General features: G+C 36.2%; 1 protein-coding gene across 3 annotated transcripts in view; it reads left to right on the forward strand.

Moving 5' to 3' along the window:
• The window catches only part of LOC115218760 (protein neuralized), a 466873-nt gene that overhangs the window by 16639 nt on the left and 435267 nt on the right, over positions 1–14967 (forward strand). The gene's annotated exons all lie outside the window — the stretch shown is intronic.

Here is a 14967-nt window from a genome sequence, read left to right on the forward strand (position 1 = left end):
GACCTGAGGATAAACAACTATTTGCAATTAAGAAGAATCCTCTCTCTTAGTAACTCTCATCCATTCCTCTATCGTTTACCCACTTACTCTCATGCAAGAATATACACCAAATAATCTCTGTGTATTAAAGCCCATGTCACTGCCAAAGCACTATCATTGAATTAACATTTAGCTCTTGTATGTGTAAGAATGTATGATATATATATTGTATGTTCCTTCTTGAGCCACACCTGGCTCATAAGGGCCAGTTTCCTGGTTTCCTTGGCATATAGGTTCCCCACCTGGACGGAATGCCAGTCTGTTGCAGGTGAGCTACAGGAGGAAAGAGTGAGAGAAAGTTGTGGTGAAAGAGTCAGCAGAAGTTCACCATTACCTTCTGCTGGAGCCGCAGGGAGCGTAGGTGTTTCGCTCATAAACACACACATTGCCCGGTCTGAGATTCGAACCTGCAATTTCTCGACCGCGAGTTCGCTGCTCTAACCACTAGGCCATGTGCTTCCACATGATATATATGCCTGTGTGCGTGTGCATGCATGGCTGTGTGCTGTGTGGTATGAAGTTTGCTTTCTACACACACACAATTCTTGGTTCAGTCCCATTGTGTGGGACCTTGGGCAAGTGTCTTCTACAATAGCCCTGGACAGACCAAGGTCTTGTGAATGGATTTGGAAGACAGAAGCTAAAAGAAGCCTCTGTGTGTGTTTGTTCCCCTCCCCCTCCCACCACTACTTGACAAATGGTGTTTGTTACATCTCTGTAACCAATTGGTTTGGCAAAAGAGACCAATATAATAAGTACCTAGCTTAAATAAAAAACAAAAAAACAAAAACAAACAAATAAAATCACTAGGGTCAATTCATTTGATTATAAAGCCCTTTAAGGCAGTGCCCCAGCATGACCACAACCCATAACTGAATTAAGTAAAAGATATTTATATAATCATCTTGATACACTAAGTTGGATAATTGTGCTAATTAAATGCATGCATGAACTATTGGTTCAGTTGTTTTGACAGCTAAAATTTCTCAGTGTAAAATGTATAATAATGTTGAAATGGAAGCAAATAATCTTAGTGTCTTACTTCAGGCTACGAAACAATAACAAACAGTAAGGGAATTTAAACACATGTACTTCTTGAATCAGTGGAATAAATGATTGATTATTCGGCAATCATGCATGTTTTTACTAGTGTTGAAAACCCGGAAACATTTTATTGACTGCACTTTCCTAGTTTTCATGTTAACATCATTAACTCAACACATGGTTAGCTTTAAGAAGACAACCACAGCCAAAAGTTGAGTTTGAAAGGTTAGGCTTCCTAATCAGAATGAACACATACACTTTACAAAGTAAACACCCACAGTACATTTCATTCAATTAAGACAGTACTCTGGGTATGCACACCACATATACACTGAACTGCACTCAGAAATGATGTCAGCTTGATAAAAGTAAGCCTACACTGAGTAACACCTTTTTTTAGCATCGGTTACATTTTAATGTCCTCTAGCAAAACTATCGTGTGACTGTTTTTAACTCATTAATTCTACATTGTGTTTGCTTTAGCTAAGCCCTAACATTTGTTTGTCATTTCTCCCCTAAACACTTTATTCAATGCATCCCTGTGGAATTGTTCTTGCTCTCACAACACTCTTGTTCAAACTAAAATCATACAATTAATGTCCTTCCTGTTTTGTTCCTCTTGTTTTAGGAGGGGTCACATTTAAAAAAAAAGTCCCTTCTTTTTTGGAATACTTGCAAATAAAGAAGAAAAACTGCTAAGATATAATAATCCTTTCTACTACAGGCACAAGACACGAAATTTCGGGGGAGAGAGCTAGTTGATTATATGAACCCCAGTGCTCGACCGGAACTTATTTATTGACCCTGAAAGGATTAAAGGCAAAACCGACCTCAGTGAAATTTGAATTCAATGTAATGATAGATGAAATGCTGCTAAGCTTTTCCTCCAGCATACTGTTCTGCCAGCTATATATACATACAACATTATTATTATATCTTAGCCTTCTGCTAAGATATAATAATAATGTTGCCATTGGAGAGCAGTGATGCATTTTAGAAAACATATCTAGTGCCAAATAATCAAAACTGTTGCTCTAACACTGAAGATTAAAACTGGTCAATTTATAAAATTCAAATAATGAATTCTCCTCAGGTACTGAAGTATTTTAGTACTTTAAAAGGAGAAATCCATTTTGTAACAGCCTGTGAGAGGGAAAATTCATTCAGATTACTTTGTCAAATGTAATATTTATTTACATTATTTTGAATAAATCATGCGTTGTCTCATGACTTCAAGATTTTGATGATGTCATTGTTTATTTTCGGAATGACATTGTAGGGTAGGTGTGAGATGTTGGATCTGGCCACTTTGAATGTAAAAGGCAGAATATTTTGACCAGATATCATTGGTTTAAATACTGAAAAGTTAAACATTTAAAACAACTTTAAAACATATCTCTCTCCCCATCTTTTCCTTCTTTTAGCTTTTATCCTATCTTTCTTTGTATATGAATGCTTTCATAAATAAATAGCTCAAAAGGGTCAAATGCTTAGATCCTGTTTCATGACATTGTATCAATGAGAGATAAATGTTCTCAAGAGAATGTTAGTCTGTAGCTATGCTGGGACATAGACCTCAGTATGTTATACAACTTTGAGCTGAATCACCATGAGCTGGTTGTTCAATGCCATATCTGTTTATCTTTCATTTTTTTAATCTCTTGTTTTGTAAATAAATCACACACACACACACACACACACACATACATCTATACATATGTATGTATGTATGTATATATGTGTGTATGTATGTGTGTGTGTATATATATATATGTATATATATATGTATATATATATATATATATATATATATATAATATATATACACACACATACAGGCATGGCTGTGTGGTGAGAAGCTTGCTTCTCAACCACATGGTTCCAGGTTCGGTCCCACTGTGTGACACCTTTAGGCAAATATCCTGTACTATAGACTTTGGTAGATGGAAACTGGAAGAAGCCTGTCATATATAATGTATGTATCTATGTTTGTGTGTCTTTGTGTCTCTGTTAGTCCCTCACCCCTTCACCGCTTGACCACCAGTGTTGGTGTGTTAATGACCCCGTAACTAAATGGTTTGGCAAAAGAGACTGATAGAATAAGTACTAAGCTTAAAAAATAAGTTCTGGGGTTGATTTGTTTGACTAAAACCCTTCAAGGTGGTGCTCCAGCATGGCTGCTGTCAAATGACTGAAACAAATGAATAAAAGAATATATATATATATATATATATAAATAAAATATTACATGATGTGAACTGAAGAGCTTTCTACAAAACCAATAAGAGAGACCACTATGTGATTACTTAAACTGTTGGAAATAAAAACCAAATCTAATTTTACACATATAAATACTTATTAAATCAGACCAGAGAGTGTGTTAAATTAATAAGGCACTAAAAGAGAATGACTCTCCCCAGACACAAAAACATATATCAATACACTTTCATCTTAAAAAAGAAAAAAAAAGTTAAGGACAAGTTAAATAATCTTGTCTTAGATATGAATACAACAGGTTCTCACAAATATAATATTACGAGTTGAAAAACTCCAATCATGTGAAATTATTCAAGCAATTTGATAAACAACAAAACCGAAAGAACCGTGTAAACATAATTTCAAAGCATCAGAGACTAGATCTAGTTCATTATCCATTTTAAAGTGTTTGCATCTACAATAAAACATTCCCTCATCATTTAAGAAATATTTATGCGAATTATGTTCCAAATGCTCAGCTCATTAATCCCTAAATTCTTGGTTATTTCAAAATGATTAAAACACATGGGCTGTGTCTTTTTTTATAAGAAATACAATTATAAAAGAGTTAGCCTTTTCGATACCAATCCACATCAGACTGTTCCTGGTTCTACAATTCAAACTTCCCATTTAAAAGTGATTTTAAATTAAGACCTTCCATCAAAATTTAAATCGTGTTCCATACACCAGCTTAATAATGATTTCAAATTTTGGTACATGTATGTGTGTTCAACTGGCACTTATTTTATCAACCCTGAACGAATGAAAGGCAAAGTTTACCTCAATAGAATTGTAACTTGGAACGTAAAGACTGACATTTTGCCCGGTGTGCTATCACATCTGCCAGTTTGCTGCCTTTAAATGCCATCTTGATAATGACAGTTATGGTACTAAATTCTTCATTCTTTTCAAAATTAATTGAAACAATAGTCATGTATTTCAACAGGAATATGGTAACAAGAGGGTTAAGCATACCATATCTAAGAATTACGATCCAATTGGGAATACTTTTAGAAGTAGTTCTGATTCATTTTCATCTCCCAAGTAGAGATGATATCCAGAGAAAAGTAAATAATGAAATAAGTGTTTATTAATGGGTGTTTTCAGCAGTCCATACAGTTTTAGTTAGATATATAGTTTTTATTTTTAATGTTAGTCTGGATGTTTTCCAACATTATCTGTTTTCTGCGATGCACATCTATGAAACAGTTATCAAAATCTCAGAACTCATTATATTAGTTAATTGAATAAGTGGACTTATCATTTGAAAGATATGTTATTTTCTATTTATTTTCGTCCCACCCTGCAAAGAAATTGTCTAACCTTGTGATAGTTATCATCGTAGTTCTACAAGATATACCCTTTCTTACAGTGACACTTTAAGGCTTATAAGAGAGAAAATGTATTTCTATTTGTTCTCATTTTTGCATCTACACACTGTAATAACATGAGAAACTAGAGCAGTTGTCTTTTTTCTTTGTTTTCTTTTTCAATTTTCATTTGTTTTTCTACACAGCAATGACATACAAGTCCAAGTGTTTTATAAAGGAAAATCTTTACTACTTCCAGCTAAGAAATATGTGTAACTGAACCAATTAGACAGCCTCTATACAGGTGCTAAACCTGCTAGAAATAGTAGCCAAACTAAGGCAGTGAACTGGCAGAAACGTTAGCGCGCTGGGCGAAATGCTTAGCGATATTTCGTCTGTCTTTATGTTCTGAGTTCAAATTCCACCTAGGTCAACTTTGCCTTTCATCCTTTCGGGGTCGATAAATTAATTACCAGTTATGCACTGGGGTCGATGTAATCGACTTAATCCCTTTGTCTGTCCTTGTTTGTCCCCTCTATGTTTAGCCCCTTGTGGGCAATAAAGAAATAAGAAATAGTAGCCAAATACTCTACAAATAGTATACTTGGAAGAACACAAGATAGTCATGGCTTGAAAATTTTTGATCAGAGATCTGTCCATTTAGGGCCAAAATTTGTAGGCCGTCTGCCAGCCTCGTCTGGCACCTGTGTCGGTGGCACATAAAAAACACCATCCGAGCGTGGCCGTTTGCCAGCCTCGTCTGGCACCTGTGTCGGTGGCACATAAAATCACCCACTACACTCTCGGAGTAGTTGGCGTTAGGAAGGGCATCCAGCTGTAGAAACACTGCCAGATCTGACTGGACTGGTGCAGCTTTCGGGCTCCCCAGACCCCAGTTGAACCGTCCAACCCATGCTAGCATGGAAAGCGGACGTTAAATGATGATGATGAAGATGATGATATAAACTATTACAAAACTTCTACATAGCCATTTCATTTATTCAATTTTCTAGCTGATTCTCTGTTAATAGATTCCTATCCATATTTAACCCTTTACTAAATCTGGTCAAAAAGTTCTTCCTGTTTTATGTTCAAACTGGCCAGATCCAGCCTCTTACAACTATACTACAATGTTAGTCTAAAATATATACAGTCACTTAATTGAAATTTCAAAGCTACCAGATTTTGCAGGACAAATTCAAAACAATGTGAATAAATATGCATTACTTTTGATAGAATAATCTAGATGCTAAAGGATTAATATGACCCTTTAAAAAAAAAAAAAAATTCCAAAATAATAAAACAATCTACATCTTGATAAAAGCTGATTGACCTTTCTTGGCAATATTATTTGAAACCTTCCCTTTGGTTAGCTATATTGTAGATTATTTAAAGCAGGACTGACTAGAGGTTCTTCATTTGTGAATTTACTTTCAGCGAGATATTTTGTTGAAGAAAGTTATATTCCTTTATTTTCTGGCTTTAGCTCCCTGTTGGGAATGGAGTCAAATACTAGTAATGTGCTTGGAGTCATTTCAGTCTACCACCTCTCTTCCCTATAAATTTATGGTTTGTCCCATAAATAGGTGCAGGCAAGGCTGGTTGGATACAGAGTTTACTTCAAAACCATGTAGCGATCAAAATAAGAAGTTTGTATCTTAGAATCAGAGGTGGTTTCAGTCAGGTTGTTATCAAAAGAGTTAAACTTTGGGAGTATTAAAACAAAAAAATATGCAGTTAAACTATAACTTTTCAAAAAATGTGCCACTCTAAGAAATTATTTTTGAGAACTACTTTGTGTTTATGACTATGGTCATAGCATTTTCCTTCAAACTGCCAGTCTTTGGAACTCTCTTCCATTTCATTGTTTTCTCCCTTTGTATGATCTGAACTCTTTCAAGTCTAAAGCAAATTCATTCCTTTTGTCTTAATTTCTTCTTCTTCTTCATAGTTCCTGACACTAAGTAGCTTCTTGTATTGTTTGGAATTTTCTAAAGTAAAAAAAAAAGAAAGAAAAAGAAAATAGAAAAAAGTGTAAACTTCTGACTCAAATTCATTATTTGGTGATTGTTCAGGAAGCAGTGGTAGAGCCATTAACATATAGGACAAAATGCATTGCTCTATTTATTAGATCTCTGTAATCTAGGTTCAAGTTCTGCTATGGTCAACTTTGCTTTTTGTCCTTTCAGGGTCAATAAAATAAAGTACTAGTTCAGAGAAGTTAGTGCTGGATGAAATGCTTTCCACCATTTTCTTGACTCACTGTGTTCCAAGTTTTTGGGTAACAATACTAGGTTGTATTTGGGTGTACTCTTAGCAGAATTTATTCTGTTACAGGATTCAGGCCAGGACTCCAGTTCAAAGATAAATTTCTCCCTTCTCTCCACTATTCTCAAAGGTTCTGAAAAAAAAAAAAAAAATCAAGGATTATGGACATTGCCATTCCTCCCTAAGCTGAATAATAAAAACAATAAAATCAAGTAGAGCTATACTCAAAAGTGTTCTGGCCAAGACCATTCTGGAAGTCTTTTCTTATCTCTTAGTTTATTTCAGACTACATTATCTGTGTCCTTCCTTTATTCTTCTTAACCCTTTAACATTCAGCTTTCTCTGCCAAATATGATGCTTATTTATTCATATTGTTTTGAATTAATTATGCATTATCTTGTAGCTTTGAGATTTTGATGATGAGATTGCTTCTTTTTAGAATGACATTGTAGGATCCACGTGAGAGGCCAAATCTGGTTGGTTTAAACATAAAACTGTTAGAATATTTGGATTGGATCTAGCCCCAGTTCAAATGCTAATGGGTTGGGTGATTTCAAGAAGATTTGGCTGCTACTTCTAGCAGATCAAGCACTCATATAACAACTCTGTCTTCATCTCTTGTAACTATTTCCACTTCACTCATTTTGCTGTTATTCAATGAGTAGGCATGAACATCACAATGTGTACATGAAACCCATTTCGTCCTCCTTTATTGTCAATTGAGCGTAATAATTGTCTACTGATGGATATCTATCTGTTTTAAGTTAAGTAGCTGATGCTATCACACCAGTATGAGATAAATAAAATATTCACTGATAGAGCCATTCATTGATTTCTAATGTAATATCAATTTGTCTATTGAAGTTTTTCCATTAATTATACATTTTTTGTGGGTTTTTTTCTACCATTTTTCATAATCTTATATTTGCCAGCAAGGGAGAAGAGATTTTAATTCCCATCTTCAGTTTGACTCAACACACAGTGCTACAAGTCTACACTGGAGAGGTGTTGTCAAATAAACTGATCCTATTTGTCGACCCTGGAGTGGTGAAAGACAGAGCTGACTCAAATGAGATATGAACTTAGAATATTGGTGGATTTTATTATAAACATTGTAAGGCATTTTCTCTGGGATTCCACTATTTCTGCTGTCAGTAAAAATGACATTATATAGCTCCATTCATTAACACTTCACTTGTTGTCAAGATTCAGTGACATTTGTCCAGATTATTCTAATTCAGGCCCAAACTGTCTTTAGATTCTCAACATCGGCATCATCATCACTCTCTCTTTTTCTCGCTCTGTCTCTCTTATTACCTTTATCTCTAACCCTCTCTTTATTTCCTTTCTTTCTCCCTCTTTATTTTATCTCACTTTTCCCCTTATTTTCTTTTTTGTTCTCTTTATTTCTCTCACGCATTTATCCCAGACAATCTACTGAGTGGTTATCTTTAAATCAGCCAGTTTATTCTTGAACTGTGTGATCATATCGCTCTCCTTGCTGTTTTATTGTTTGACTTGACTTGATGTATTATTATGTCTCAGTTTTGTGACTGATTCTCTGATAATGGTTATTTGTAATAACTTACTGTCCTATCCACGTTGTGCCTTAACTTCTAAAGCATTGAATTCTAAGAGTTACTTAAACATTTTTCTTGATCCACCTAGCTTCTTATCTCTTTGTTAGGTTGAAATAAGTTGCTGTTAGTACTACTAATGTTTAGTTTAAATTGTTTCATTTATCATTATGATATATTAATTTATTATAGCTGAAAGAATCACTAGCATGCTGGACTAAAATGTTTAGTGACATTTCATTTAGTTTTATATAATGGGTTCAAATGCTACCAAGCTATGACTGGTGGTGAGCTGGCAGAATTGTTAGCATGCTGGACAAAATGCTGGGTGGCATTTCTACTGGCTTTTCATGAGTTCAAATTCCACTGAGGTCAACTTTGCCTTTCTCCTTCAAGGTCAATAAAATAAGTACCAGCAGAGCATTGGAGTTGATGAAATTGGCTAACCCCCTCCCTGAAAATTGCAGGTTATCTGCTTGTTTATTTTATTTTTTTATGCACCCTTTTCAAGCCTAGCGAGGCTCATGGGCCTGGTTTCCCAGTTTCTGTGGCGTATGTGTTCCCCCCCAGTCCATCGCAGTATTACTCAAGAAACAGGAAGAGAGAGTAAGAGAAAGTTGGGGCGAAAGAGTACAACAGGGGTTGCCACCACACCCTGCTGAAGCCTCGTAGAGCTTTTAGGTGTTTTCGCTCAATAAACACATACAATGCCCAGTCTGGGAATTGAAACCATGATCCTCCGACCATGAGTCCACTGTACTAACCAGTGGGCCATTGTGCCTCCACATGTTCCTTCTCGAGCCATGACAGGCTCATAAGGGCTGGTTTCCTGGTTTCAGGGGCGTAAAACTTCCCCACCTGGACAGGACGCCAGTCCATCGCAGGATTACTCATTTTTGCCAGCTGAGTGGACTGGAGCAATGTGAAATGAAGTGTTTTGCTCAAGAACACAACGCATCACCCAGTCCAGGAATCGAAACTACAACCTTACGATCATGAGGTCAACACCCTAACCACTAAGCCATACACCTCCACATGTGCTTGTAGTAGGAAGAATTATTGTTAAAGCCAGGAGCCATCAAAATCATTTGCTGGACAAAATGCTTAGCCCTTTTTTCTTACCAAATATCTGTTGAAGCACACTACCTTTGTTTCAATTAATTCTGAAAATATCACTCTTTTACTTGTTTCAGTCATTTGACTGTGGCCATGCTGGAGCACTGCCTTTAGTCGAGCAAATCGACCCCAAGACTTATTCTTTGTTTAGCCTAGTACTTATTCTATCGGTCTCTTTTGCCGAACCACTAAGTTACAGGGACGTTAACACACCACCATCAGTTGTCAAGCAATGTTGGGGGAACAAACACAGACACAAACATATACACACACACACACACACAACACACACACACACACATATATATATATATACATATATACGACAGGCTTCTTTCAGTTTCCCTCTACCAAATCCACTCACAAGGCTTTGGGCAGCCTGAGGTTATAGTAGAAGACACTTGCTCAAGGTGCCACACAGTGGGACTGAACCCGGAACCATGTGGTTCGTAAACAAGCTACTTACCACACAGCCACCCCTAAACTCTAAAAAAAAAAGAAAATTACTATTCAGTTTATAAATTGAGCCTTTCATCACTTTCACAATGTTTTAGTGAAAAGAATGAAGGTAAGAGATAATTTTAATGAAAATTTATGTTGGTAAACTGCCGTTTTTGAAAACCATAAATGGGATTTTTTGGGGTTCATTATTTTATTTATTTATTTTTCAAAAGAGTTTAGTGACAGCAGTTAGCAGCTGTATATCAAGAAACTCTCTTATTGTATCAATAAACACATCTGGACATAATTTATGCTAATGTTGTTGGAATGAGGAAGGTAATCTAACCAGAAAGCTGCTGCATGTGAGCTATTGGAGCGGTATGGGGAGATATGAATATGTATATATGCATGTGTGTATAATTTTTTTTTAACATCTATGTAAATGAAGATGTCTATATCTGTTTTAATCTACATGTATAGTTTCCTTACACCCCCCCCATCTATCTAACCCCCCTTTACACACACGCACATCTATTTATCTACAAACACATCTTTTTCTCTTTCTCTCCAGACACACACATCTATTTATCTATCTATCTATTTATCTATTTATCTCTCTCTCTCTCTCTCTCTCTCTCTCTCTCTCTCTCTCTCTATATATATATATATATATATATATATCCACATATACACACACATACCCTTCTCTTTAATGACCTTGGTTTTCTCTTGTCATTCCCTCTTTACGTAACCCAGCTGTGTGAAAAAAGAAGGAGCAGATAATGCAGGTAATTGGAAACTCTATAAGCCTTGCCTGGGACAAGACAACCCCTGGGAAGCTGATGAACAAGGAGAGAGAGAGAGAGTGCAGGATAAAAATTACTCTTTAATCAGGCAGGGAACAAGACAACCTCTCTAGTGTCAGTGCCATGATAAAAATGCACCCAATGCACTCTGTATGTAAAGGAATGGTATTCAGTTGCTGAAACCAGAATAAGAATTGGCTTAGACAGGAACAATCTATCCAAACCATGCCAGCATGCAAAAATGGATGTAAAATGGTGATGACGATGATGATTTGTCTGTCCCTCTCTGTCTGTTATTTAACCCCAGGTGAACCTTGATTAGCTAGACCTATGATGTTAAATGATCCAGTTGTAACTATCCTATCTTTCTTAGGGTTATTTTGAACTACATTATCTGATGTATCTTTTCCTCTTTTATGTCATTAGGGTATGACTTGTAAGGAATTTAGCTGCTACTTTTTGCTAGTAAAGTGACTCTGTAAAGACTCCTTTGTGAGCTCGTACTCTCATCAGGTGTGGGCTTGTATTCTCACAAGGGGGTGTGGAGCCAACAAGGAACCAAAGAGCTGGCTGGCTGTGATTGTCTAGCTGTCTACCTGTTTATCTCTGGCTGTCAGTCTGTCTGACTTTGGCTATTTGACTGTCTGTCTGCATGGCTGTGTTTCTGTCAATCAATATTGATGACGATGGTTTTTTTTTTCTTCTTTGTATTATAATCTGTTTGAAATGCATGAATAATACATAACGATCTTAACTACAAACATGTCCATACAGTTAAATTTATTGTCAGCAAAATAGTAATTAGATTTTTTCCGAATCATCTTAATTCAGTCCTATGGATCTTCTTTTATTTTCGTTCTCCAGCCCCTCTTTTGCTGGGTTTTAAAAGCCTTTGTAATTTAATCCAGGAATGAAACTCAGATGCTGACCAGTAGAGAAGAGGTACATCTTTATAATAATCTAAATCCGTGGTCTGTTTTTACTTGTAGCTATACATTTCAATTCAAAATTTTGTTTATAACATTTATAAAGAAAAAAGAGAAATAAGAAAGGAAAAATGGGGAGTAGGGGGTAAAGCAGCACAAGATAGAGGGGAAGGAAGCGATGGGCTTCGAACCCTAGAACATATGGTATGCTCAGCCTCACCCCACAGTAATGACTGTGATGGCGTTGCTGTGGAGACTAGTCTGTGGCATTTGCTGTGGCAGCCCCTTCACCTTGCAGGGTCTCATTTCTCTGACAGGCCATTATTGTCCCTATTTTGTGGAGGAAATTGGTAGTACAAGGTCTGAAAACACCTGATGTCTCAATGCTGACCAGCACAAACTCATAGTGGCCAGTCTGGCCCCTTCAATTATTGATTGTTTTCATTTGTCTTCTGTGCTTGTTTGTGTGTAACCTTGCCTTGACATTAGAGAAGTCGAGTAACTAAGTAGCTTCCAGCTACCAGGTTGTGAGTTTATATTTTACAATAGGTATTATGTATATAGTATGATACTTACTTCATCTCACTTGCCTTTTGAATTTATATCTTGTCTGAGGAATTATTATTATTGTTGTCTTCATCATTATTTTTAATGTTCACTTTTTCTTGCATTTTATAGGTCAGATGGAGTTTATTGAGGTCAATTTTCTAAGGCCAGATTCCTATCCTGTCATTAACTCTCACTCTTTTTCAGACAAGATAATATTTTCCCATGGTTAGACATGTTCTTGGAAATGAGTGACACTGCATATATGACAGTGATGCTCACTTAAGAGTATCAAGCAATGTGTCATAGCAAGGTTATATACAAACATGTACACAACATATATATTACATACAATATATATATATATATGTATGTATTGGGTTGGTGCATAATTATTGTGACTTTCTTTCAACAAATTTTATTCAACAATAACAATAACAACATATAACAAAAACATCTTTAAGTGATTATTCTGGAGCATATTCACCATCTACTTCAATTACTGCTTCCCATTTTCTTGGCAGACGGTCAGACCATCATTTAAAGATGTTTTTGTTAAATAGTGTTATTGTTTTTGTTGAATAAAATTTGCTGAAAAAAAAGCCACAAAAATTATGCACCAATCCAATATATATATATATAAAACATATGTATTTACACACAACTGGCTTCTTTCAGTTTCCATCTACCAAACCTACTCACAAGGCTTTGGTTGACTCAGGGCTATAGTGGAAGACAATTGCTTAAGATTTCACACAGTTGGACTGAACTCAAAATCATGTGATTGAAAAGCAAACTTTTCAAGCACACAGCCATACCTGCTCCAACTGTAGTTATTTTAAAGTTGGTAAAGGCAGTGAACTGGCAGAACCGTTAACACACTAGGCAGAATGCTTAGCAGCATTTCATCCTTTTTTACATTCTGCTTTCAAATTTTGCTTGGGTTGTCTTTGCCTTTCATCCTTTTGAGGTCAATGAAATTAGTACTTGTTGCACACTGGTTTGATGCAATTGACTTATCCCCTCTGCCTGAAACTGCTGGCCTTGTGCGAAAAATTTAAAACCATTATTTTAAAGTTGGTGTCTTGCCACACTAGATGCTTTTTAGTTACATCCCTTTGATTGGAAACCTCACTGACGTGAGATTTGTTTCTCATTTCTACTTCAACAATAAGATGAATACCACAGTTAGATTGACTAACTCAGTCATACCTCCCATCAAACTTTCATCTACAAGTTAGTGCCAATGTAAGAAATCATTAATATTTAATGCCATTTATAGGGTGGTTGATGGCAGAAGCAGGAAGGTACTAAATACCTTGTGCAACTTTACTTAACATGTTTTCATGGTCAATAAAATAAAGTATCATTCAAGTACTAATGTTGATTAAAATGACTGAATTTCTTCTGTCGTCAAAATGGTGGCTTTGTGTTAAGTTGGAAATCAATATTTTGTTCCATTTCTACATTCAGATTGTTTTACAAAGCTCTGTTATTCTAACACTTTGATATTGACTCTATATTGCAATCAGCCACGATATCACTTTCATTAAACAATGTGTTAATCACACTCTTGAAACACCCTTGTAAATAAAATCATGTTTTTTGTTTATTTCTTTTTTATTTTCCTTTTTTTATTTCTAATTTAAAAAAAATGTATTACTATCGTTTATATATCATGATACAAATTATTACTGTCTATAAGTGGTGCGATAATAAAAGTGGGAGACCATTTGATTAAATAAGGGCTTAGTAGTATTTAGATGGGATTTGTGGAGCATCAGAAGACACTACAAATCTGAATAAACTTTAAAATGAAAATAGTGAATTGACAGAATTACTCTTTTACTTGTTTCAGTCATTTGACTGCAGCCATGCTGGAGCACTGCCTTTAGTCGAACAAATCGACCCCAGGACTTATTCTTTGTAAGCCTAGTACTTATTCTATCGGTCTCTTTCGCCGAACTGCTAAGTTATGGGGACGTATGCACACCAGCATCGGTTGTCAAGCGATGTTGGGAGGACAAACACACACGCACACACATATGACGGGCTTCTTTCAGTTTCCCTTTACCAAATCCACTCACAAGGCTTTGGTTGGCCCAAGGCTATAGTTGAAGACACTTGCCCAAGCTGCCATGCAGTGGAACTGAACCCAGAACCATATGGTTCGTAAGCAAGCTACTTACTACACAGCCACTCCTACGCCTATGGTTGAATTTCAAACTGAATAGCTTTTGGTTTTTATTGGAATCGACTGAAGGAAGGTATTGTGTTTGTCTGTGGCCTTCAAGGACCTCCTCTGAGCCTGGTGGAATCACGGCAGCTGGCATTCTTTATAAACAGCTGCAAGATGTTGCATTCTTAGGGAGAAGGATAAAGGTTAGTGGTTAGTGAAAGGCCTGGGGTGAGGTAGTGGACACATTGAGTGACAAGGAAGGAGGAGACGAGTGAGCAAGCTCTGAGGAGTAGAGGCCATGGAAGTAGCAGTAGAAAAGATGGAGAGAGGAGCATGCATGTTTCTATTATTTAGTCCCATTCCTTTACATTCTGATTTCAAATTTCACTATACTCTTTGACTGCGGCCATGCTGGAGCACCGCCTTTAGTTGGACAAATCGACCCAGGACTTATTCTTT

This window comes from Octopus sinensis, linkage group LG14 (assembly GCF_006345805.1).
Source record: "Octopus sinensis linkage group LG14, ASM634580v1, whole genome shotgun sequence".
Classification (NCBI taxonomy): domain Eukaryota; kingdom Metazoa; phylum Mollusca; class Cephalopoda; order Octopoda; family Octopodidae; genus Octopus; species Octopus sinensis.